Source organism: Gossypium arboreum, chromosome 8 (genome assembly GCF_025698485.1).
Source record: "Gossypium arboreum isolate Shixiya-1 chromosome 8, ASM2569848v2, whole genome shotgun sequence".
Taxonomy (NCBI): domain Eukaryota; kingdom Viridiplantae; phylum Streptophyta; class Magnoliopsida; order Malvales; family Malvaceae; genus Gossypium; species Gossypium arboreum.
This window is the reverse complement of record NC_069077.1, coordinates 35,973,635-35,982,207: the sequence shown is the minus strand read 5'-3', so window position 1 is coordinate 35,982,207 and position 8,573 is coordinate 35,973,635. Positions and strand designations below refer to the sequence as shown.

The 8,573-nt window shown below is 38.1% G+C and overlaps 1 non-coding gene across 1 annotated transcript; it reads right to left on the bottom strand.

Moving 5' to 3' along the window:
• Positions 1-2,707: 2,707 nt before the first annotated feature.
• On the bottom strand, positions 2,708-2,814 carry LOC128280075 (small nucleolar RNA R71). The gene has a single exon (XR_008270256.1). It is a non-coding gene; the product is annotated as a small nucleolar RNA R71 (small nucleolar RNA).
• Between the last annotated feature and the right edge of the window lie 5,759 nt (positions 2,815-8,573).

Here is an 8,573-nt window from a genome sequence, read left to right as displayed (position 1 = left end):
TCAGGAAGGGCAGGGAACTAATTCTCCTAGACATGCAACGTGCTCTCGAGGGTTTACACCTCATCGATAAATTGTTCAAAATTTAGCGAGACTTTAGTAGAAGCTGCCATGACATGTGTACATGGATATTGAAATGTTTGGAACCTCCTGCAATCGTACCTTCTGTTTCGGAGATCAACTCCGTAGGACTTAGGTGGTATACCGGGTCAGTGACCGATGGTTTCCATAACTCGAAACGTTTCAAGACGTCATGAATATATTTCTACATTCATCGACATCGCCATCTGACAGTTTGCAACAATTGCATCCCTGACGTCTTCGACAAACACGTGCTACGCCTCCATCTGGTTGACTTGTTGCTGCCCCATTCTTTACATCAAGGTAGCACTACAGCAATACAGGTTTTTAGCAACGTTTAGACAAAAAATGTCGCTATAGATCTAGCATCAGCGGCACTTTTTGAAAAATGCCACTATAGATCGAGCATTAGCGGTGCTTTCTGAAAAACGCCGCTATAGATCGAGCAGTAGTGACGCTTTCTAAAAAACGCCGCTATAGATCGAGCATTAGCGACACTTTCAAATGACGCCGCTATAGGTCGACCATTAGTGGCGCTTTTTGAAAAACGCCACAAAAAAAATTAAGCACAACGCCGTCTGATAAACCGTAAATTATACATATTTTTGTCTCATGCTTGGCATACTTATGAATGATTTTTCCTTGATTTTAGTGAATTGATGCTCCTAATCCTTTAATGTCATGTTTTTATACTCAAGAGAGCTAGGATATCAAAAAGAGCAAGAAACAGGCCAAAAATGGACAAATTGGGCTTAAAATAGTGTTTCACACAACCTAGGCACTTCCACACAGGTAAACCACACGCCCGTGTGAGGTACACGAGCAAACCACACGCCTGTGTGTCATGGCCATGTCGACTAGAAACCAACTCAGAATTACACACGACTTGAGCACTTGCACACGGGCGTGGCACATGGCCGTGGCACAGTCCAGCCCAATTCTAGTTCTAATCGAAAAAATGTCACTTTTAAGGGTTTTGAAGCATTCTAAAGCCTATATAAACACCCTAGAAGAGAATTAAAGGGGACACACAGAGTTGGAGATAGAAAATACTCGCAAATAGCCATTGGAATCACCTCGGAGCTAGGATCTACATTAAGACTAAAGATTTCCATCCAATTTCCTAAAAGTTCTTAGAGTTCTTTATGTTTTGTTGTTTTCCAAACTTTGAGATGTTTTCTATTATTATTATGAACTAAACCCCCTAAATACCTAAGGGAGATGAAACCTAAGACGAATCTTATTACTCTTTGATTTATATGATAAATATTTGTTCTTATTCTTAATTGTAAGTTTTAACCATTGCTTTGATATTCCAGGATATTAATTCAGGTTCTTGATGTGCTTATTCAGGAGCAAAAGTCCCTGTTTAAGAGTAGATCATTCATAATTAACTAGATTTGCATGCAATCCTAGAGATAGGACGACATAAAGATACCGGATTAGAGTCAAATCTAATAAAAGAATCCATATATTGAGTTAATACGACAATAAGGGTTTTAATTAGAAAGAGATTTCAATTAATCAACCTAGAGTCAGCTGTTTTTAGTCTCAAAAGGGAAAATAACATAAATCAGGGATTTCTACGAAATAAGTCAAGTGAATAAATCGTCTAAGTCAAAGGTAATAAGTGAAGTCTAGATGGATTCTTTCTTGGGTATTGTCTTCTCCATTGGTTTTTTTCCAACTTTCATCTCTGTCGTAATCTTAGTTTAATTAGAAAATTAGTTTAGTTTAAAAACATCATTTAATTCTTAGGCTAGATAATAAAAAGATAGTAATTACTAGTACTTTTAGTCCTCATGGATACGATATTTCCGGTCTCACCATAACTATACTACTGTTCGATAGGTGCGCTTGCCTTAAGTCGAATTTTTATTTAGTTTTATGACCATCAAGTTTTTGGCGCCGTTGCCGGCGACTAAGATATTAGGAACGCTTAATTTTTATTACTTTATCCATTTTTTATTTTTATTGCAATTTAATTTTATTTTTGCTTAAATTATTAAATTTTCTTCTATTTACTTTTGGCATGTTTTTATAGTTTATGACTAGAAGAAACCCGTCAGGACCTCTACTTTTTTATAGTGAGATCGAAAGTACAGTTCGTAGAAACCGAAGAGATACAAGGTGAAGTCTACGATACATAGAAGAAGGACAAAAGGACGATATTCAAACCACAACCGAGGAGATGATTGATAATCAAAATAATCCGTTACCTCCTGTGGTTGCTGCAAACCTAGTAAATCAGGATCCTACTCCTCTTACTATGTATGACTATGCTAAACCTACTTTAACAGGAGCTGAATTGAGTATAGTTAGACCTGCTATTGCTGCAAATAATTTTGAACTGAAACCTAACACGATTCAAACGATACAACAGTTTGTTCAGTTTGATGGTTTGCAAGATGAGGATCCAAGCACTCATTTGGTGAATTTTCTGGAACTCTGCGACACTTTTAAGATCAATGGCGTTTCTGACGATGCCATTCACCTTCGGTTGTTTCCATTCTCATTGAGGAATAAAGCTAAATAGTGGTTAAACTCATTACCACGAGGGTCAATCACTACTTGGGAACAAATGACCGAAAAATTTTTACTTAAATATTTTCCACCGGCTAAAATGGCTAAACTAAGGAATGATATCTCTTCTTTTGTGAGGATGGGTTTAGAAACTCTTTACGATGTATGGGAGAGATACAAGGACCTATTAAGAAGGTGCCCTCACCATGGGTTACCTCTATGGTTGCAGGTTCAGACTTTTTACAATGGAGTGAACCCCTCAACAAGGCAACTTATCAACGCAGCCGCGGGTGGAACATTGAACAAGAAAACACCTGAAGAGGTTTATGAATTTATTGAATAGATGTAACACCCCGAACCCGAGACCGTCGCCGGAGTCGAACACGAGGTGTTAACAGACTTCAAACCACTTATTGAGAAGTTCCAGACAAGCTGCCAATCTGTGTACTAGTCACTTCAAAAATCATAACTTGAGTTTTACAACTCGAAAATCAGATTTGTAAATTTTTTCTGAAACAAGACTCATATTTCCATCTACAGATTTTTTTCTAGAATTTTTGGTCAAGCCAATTAGTACAGTTTATTAGTTAAACTCTCCCATGTTACAGGGGCCGACTACACTGACCTTCATGCGTTACAACTCGAATAACTCCCTGTGCAGGGCTTCAATACTGGTACCGTTTGTTTCTATAGAAACTAGACTCAAGGAGGAATTTATACATATATGGTATGACTCCTAATTATTTCTGGTTAATTTATAATGAATTTTCAAAGTAGGAACAGGGAATCCAGAAACCGTTCTGGCCCTGTTTCACTAAAACCCAAATATCTCTTAACATACAACTCATATAACCGTTTCGTTTCCTCCATATGAAAATAGATTCATCAAGGTTCATTTACATAATTTATTCACTATTTAATTCCATTCCTACTATTTTTAGTGATTTTCACATCCACATCACTGTTGCTGCCAGCATCATTTTCTAGGGTAGACTTTCTCTAACACATAGTTTCTATGATTCAACCACCCTTTTTCATATATGGTCCAAAATATAAGCATGATGACCCATTCTAATGGCTGGTCATTGCCAAACACTTCCATGCCTCTTAATGAGCATATACATACCAAATGATTATAACATTATGCTCAAAACATTTATAAGCCATTTTCGCATGGCTATTCAAAATTTTACATACCAAGTTCAAACAAAACATAATAGCCTATACATGCCGAAATGTTTTCTTAAACCATCTAAGAAGAAGATACCAAAAAGTCGCTAGACGGTGTGATGACTCCGATGACAGTCCCAAGCACGCAAAATGGATCAAGAACCTAAATAAACAACAAATAAGCACACCAAATGAGTACATAACTCAGTAAGTCGTAAGCACTACTCTACCATCCAACAATAACAATCATAAGTGAATAAACAAATAATACAAAATCGATGTTTCCAACCATAACAATCTATACTACAATTTCTTAAATTTTTGGTTCGATCTCATGCCAAGTCCTTCAACCAAATCAAACGCCAAGTCAGCCCAATCGATTTGGATCCGTTTCCACAAGTTGGAACAACAATGTACTAGATAATTTTATGCATACACCGTACAATCCCAATTTCGATATCTAGTTGGTAGCTCAATCACTTACCTCGTTCATGCACAATTTATTTCCACAACCGAATGTGGCACACATAGTGCTTATTATGTTCGCACACATAGTGCCATAGCGAATAGCACACATAGTTCCATAGTAAATCGCACACATAGTGCCATAGTAAATCGCGCACATAGTGCCATAGTAAATCGCACACATAGTGCCATAGTGGATCGCACACATAGTGCCATAGTAAATCGCACACATAGTGCCATAGTAAATCGCACACATAGTGCCATATATTTCCAGCACGCACACTTAGTGCCAATCTCGTCACCATACACACGTATTGCCCGCACACTTAGTGCCGAAGCAAACTTTCTACACATTTCACTATTTCTTTTACATTCAACAATTGTCATCACTCCATACACATACAATTTCATTCATACATATATAGCATTCCATTAAACACAATTGCATAGATTTTCCAATCATTTGAGCAATATCAAACATATGTGCTTAACGACTTACCTTGTTTGGGGTAGAACGGTTCCAAATCGGCTACTCGTTTGCTTTCTCCTTTCCTTTGTCCAATTTAGTTCCCTTTGCTCTTGAGCTGAATCAAACAATTTACCTCTCCATCAAACACAAACATACGGCATTCACATGCATTATTTTGGTTATTGCCGAATACTTAGCACAACTAAGCTGAAAATTTACTCAATCTCATCTTAATTTATTGCTACTTATTATCAAAATTTCCAATACAAAGTATTTAACACCTATGCCCATTCATACCCCATATGGCCGAATGCTTCATTCCTTACCCAATTAATCATCCAACAATTTTCAACCTCATTACCACACTTTTTATGTCTAATTGTTTAAATACCCTCAAGCTCATTCACAAGTACTATTATACATCTCATTAAGCATTAATCATTTTGCAACATAAATTCTATAGCATGGCCGAATACTCATTCACACACACACACATAACAACAAGAACTCAATGGCACAAAATTTCCTTTTGTTAAACATTCAACTCACTCATCTCCATGCTTTCATCACAACAACATCAAAACACTTACCAAGGAAGACAACATTCATGGCCGAAATTTAACTCACCTAACAACCTAGTTTCGATTCGAGATTCAAGGAAAATTTTGAATCAATCCTCCAAATCATGCATGCATTTTCAAGAGTGGCATAAAACATACCTTCTTGTATCAAAACACCTTAGTCTAGTAGGCTCCCATGGCTGATTTTTCTCAAGCTTTTTCCCCCTTTCTTCTTAGTATATTCGGCCAAGCAAAAAAAAGATGAGAGGATGGACACTTTTTTTTTCTCTTTTGTTTTCATCATATCCCTTTTTTTTTTTCAATTTCATTTCTTTATTCTTTCAAGCATAATCCATTAACTAAACATGTTTGAAACATGTTTTCCCTTGCCCATCACTCTTGACATGGCCGGCCACTAGCCTTAGGAATGGGCTATTTGACATGCAAGTCCATTTATTTTACTTCATCCTTTTATTAATCTCTTAAAATTAGCCACATATATTTAAATCCTTTCACATGAGTCCTTTTTCTTTCAATTCACAATCAAATTAACTAAATCAAAGAATTCAAAATTCACACATGCATTTTTCACATATTCTAGACAATAAATATTACGTTCGAACATGTCGGTGACTCGGTTTAGCGGTCCCGAAACCACTTCCCGACTATGGTCAAATTTTGGGATGTCACAAGAGATGTCACTGAATAACTATCAGTGGCAAGGCATGAGAACGAAGCCGACGAAAGCTGCTGGTGTTTTCAACCTCGACATTGTTACTATGTTATCTAACTAGGTAGAACTTTTAAATAAAAAGATTGACGGTTTGTATGGTTCTACTCAGGTACATCTAGTGATAAGGTGTGATTCAAATGGAGAAGGAATACATAACACTGAATATCAATTCCTCAACCCTACCATCGAGGAGGAACAAGTCCACTATATAGGTAATAATTATTCTAGACCTTAAAATAACCCATACAGTAACACTTATAATGTAGGTTGGAGGAACCATCCCAATTTCTCGTGGGGTGGCCAAGGAAATCAAAGGCCACAACATCCTCCAGGTTTTCAACAACCACCTTACCAGCAGGAAAAGAAGCCGAACCCTAAGGAGATGCTAACGAAATACATCTCGGTGTTAGAAACTCATTTTTAGAATACCAAAACAGCACTTAAAAATCAACAAGCGTCGATTTAAGGGCTCAAAACTCAAATAGGACAGCTTACTAAGTTAATTTTCCAACGACCACAAGGTAGCTTGCCAAGTAATACTAAAACTAACCCAAGGGAGCAGCTTAATGCGATTACTATGTGAGATGACGAAGGGTTAGTTGAACCTGAACCAGAACTGAGGCAAGGAATTGTGGTAAGTAAAGGTAAAGATAAGGTGGACCACAGTGAGCAAAAACCGGTAAGTAGAGAATATGAACCTCATGTGCCATACCCCAGTGCAACAAGGAAAGACCACACGGAGGAACAATTTGGTAAATTTCTTAAATTATTAAAGAAATTACATATTAACTTACCATTTATTGAAGCTCTTTCACAGATGCCAAACGCAGTTAAATTTCTAAAGGAGCTTTTAGCAAATAAGCGGAAGTTGGATAAGGCGTCGCATGTGGAATTAAACGCAGTTTGCTCAGCCATTCTACAGAATAAGCTACCCAACAAATTGAAAGATCCAAGAAGTTTTACGATTTCTTGTTTAATTGGTAGTTTAAACGTTAACAATGCTTTGGTTGATTTACAGGCAAGTATTAATGTCATGCGCTATAAAATGTTTAAACAACTAAATCTTGGGAAACCCAAACAAACTAGCATGAGCATTCAATTAGCAGATAAAACAATCAGATTCCCTAGAGGTATTATTGAAGACATGTTTGTTAAAATTGATAAATTTATATTCCCAATTGATTTTGTTGTTTTAGAGATGGAAGAGGATAGTGACGTGCCTTTGATTTTAGGACGACCCTTTTTAGCGATTGCTAGGACTATCATTGATGTTGGCACAGGTGAATTGATACTTCGTGTAGGTGATGACACAATCAAACTTCAAGCTCGTGATTCTGCTAAAATATCTAGTAATCGAGATGATTATTTAAGTTCTATTAACCTAAATAATGTTGCAACTAAACCTCTTTTGCAGGACTCCCCTAGGAAGAACATGATGGAGCTCCAGTCTAATCTATGCAACAAAAACAGAGCAACTCATAAAAAACGAAGGCTTCAGATCGATGAACTAGATGAATGGCGAACAAATGTCAAGGAGAAACCAAAAGCACACGATGAATCAAAGCGACACCTCGATAAGCGTAGGAATGAAACAATGAAATTTAAGGCTGGGGATAAAGTATTGTTAGATGAAAAGGACCCCCAAATATCTACCTCAGAGCTTAATACAAACGGAGCGACTCCCTTCACGGTACTAAATGTTTTCCCATACGGTACAGTCAAGGTAAATCATTCTCAATTTGACACTTTCAAGGTGAATATTACTCGACTTAAACTTTATGAGGATAATAGAATTGATAGAAAAAGTAAGGAGTTTCAACTCCTCAATCAACCGTAATCATGCGAATGAGAGGTAAGTCGAGCTTACACTCTAAATAAGCGCTTATCGGGAGGCAACCCGAGCACTAACACCACTAACTCATTTATTTTAGCTATTTTTAGTGTTTTTGTGCAGGTACAGTGGCCCACACGGCCTAGACACACGGGCGTGTCCTTGGCCGTGTGGAAACAATGATAAAAATTCCCCAAGTATCAAGCCACACGGCCATAAATTCAATCCACACGGCTGTGTGACACGACCGTGTGAAAACTGGAGCTGAAATTTCAATTTATAATTAATTTAGGGAGCCACACAGGCAAGGCACACGGCCGTGTGTTCGGACACACGGGCATGTGAAGTACCACACGGGTGTGGGAAAAGCAAAGAACCTTACACACAGGCATGCGATGCGACCATGTACACCACACGGCCTGACCACACGGGTGTGTCCCCAAGCCCTGTGAGGATTAGACATTTAAATTTTGCGATAAACACGGGCTAGATGCGAGCCATATGGGCATGTGACATGTGGACTAACATGGGTCTCACACGGCCGTGCCCCTTTTTAAGCCCCCCTCCTAAACCTTAATTTTTTTCCTTGTCTTCTTCCCTAACTCTCCCCCTAGCCACCGAAACCCTCCAAACTTCTCTCCCCATGTCGATGCCCTATTCCGGACACCAGCACCGCCAGCCGACCACCTCCTTCCCTCCTACCTCTCCATTTCTCTTTCTTTCTTCCCCCTCTCCTTTCTTCCC